Below are 1,615 nucleotides of genomic sequence, written 5' to 3'. Positions count from 1 at the left end.
CCCCCCCCGCCCTTTCCCTCCCCCATCCTGGGAAATCTAATTAATTAATTAATTGATAAGCCACTCATTTGACAAAAAGGGCAGGGAGAAGGAAAAAAATACACATGTAAAACAACACAAAACAAGAGAAACAAGCAGAGCTATTTAAAAACTTAGGGAATGTTTTATCCACCGGTGATATGGGACAACGCGTGCATGCACACATATCCCATACAAAAAAGAAAAATATATATATATATATACACACATATATATATAAAAATCAGACAAGTTGCTAAGGAGACTTGTGTAAACTCGGAATACAGGCACAGTTCTGGCCTTTCCCCCTGTATTCCATCTCGTATTCCGATCACGCACCACTGCGGCACGATTGCACCAATGCACTGCATTAATCTTGGCCTTAAACGGGCTGACTGGCAAAGCAAACTGTGTGTATATATCATCTTTCAAACTTAACAAGTTAAAGGGAGAGAGGGTGGTGGTGGGTGGGGAGGGCTGGGGGGGGCGGGAACCTTCATTCTGAATATAAAATATAGGAGCTGAGCTTAGTAAGGGAATTTTAAAGAGGAAGCGCTGTGCGGATGCATGAAGACAGCCACGCTCCCTCCCTGCCCGCTCTTTCCCACCTCTCCCCTCCCAGCCCCATCCATGGCACATGTCTGACACCCCCCAGCCATGGCAATCCCCCCCACCTCATTCTCCCACCACAGTGGGGTTAGTCATACATATTAAACAACTTTTATTTACTTCTTTTTTTTTCCTCCCCCTCTTCCCCTCCCCTTTGTGTGTGCCCCTAAACCATTTTTTCACCTTCTACTTTTAGGAAGAGGGATATTAAATCAAGCCTGAAGCACTTGTGGAAGGTGACTGCTGCTGCACAGCACAATTCATTCCTCAGTGACTGACAAGGCATCATTTGGCCAGGACAAAATCACATCTGTGTTGGTTTTCTTCCCTCTTCTTTGTTATTTGGGTGCAGGAAATCCATCACTCTCCTTAAACCCTCCTTCCAATTCTCCATCTCCAACCCTCTCCCACTGACAGTCAGCCAGCGCCCGCCTTTCACTGCTTTGTGCACCACATTTCACGAGATGAGCGCTTCCCGTGGGGAATCCAAATCTACAGTCTGCAAATTCAGCAGTGCAACACACCAGAAAAGCCAATGCTGCGGGCGGTGCCCTGGAGCAAACCCCAGCACACTGCCCTGCTTTCAGGTCTAGCTGAAGGCTTTGCATGCTCCAGAATCGGAACCTAACGAGCATCGCTTCCCTTTAGACCTGCAAAAACACGAGAGGTGAGTCCATTAGCCCAGCTCCAGAAGGACTGCCACGCAGCACATGGGGTGAGATGCTCACTCCCTGCCCCAGTGCTTGCTGTTCACACAAGGGGCCTGAGTCTTGTGCTGTGCGGGGTTGAGGGTGCTGAGCAGCCGCGCATCCCGCTGGCTTTGTCTCGGCTGCGATACACGATGCAGATGGATGGCTGTGACTAATGCTCTTGACAAGGCATAAAGGAGGGACAATATGGAAATGCGAAAGAAAAAGTATAGTTGGACTCCGAGCACCGTGTGGAGAAAAGAGAGGCCGGCCATCGAGAACAACTCTACTGGCATCTT

The sequence above is a fragment of the Lagopus leucura genome, unplaced genomic scaffold, assembly GCF_019238085.1.
Source record: "Lagopus leucura isolate 7727_CA_CO unplaced genomic scaffold, USGS_WTPT01 142-6_obj-0_obj, whole genome shotgun sequence".
NCBI classification, from domain to species: Eukaryota; Metazoa; Chordata; class Aves; order Galliformes; family Phasianidae; genus Lagopus; species Lagopus leucura.
Note: the sequence above shows the minus strand (reverse complement) of the source record.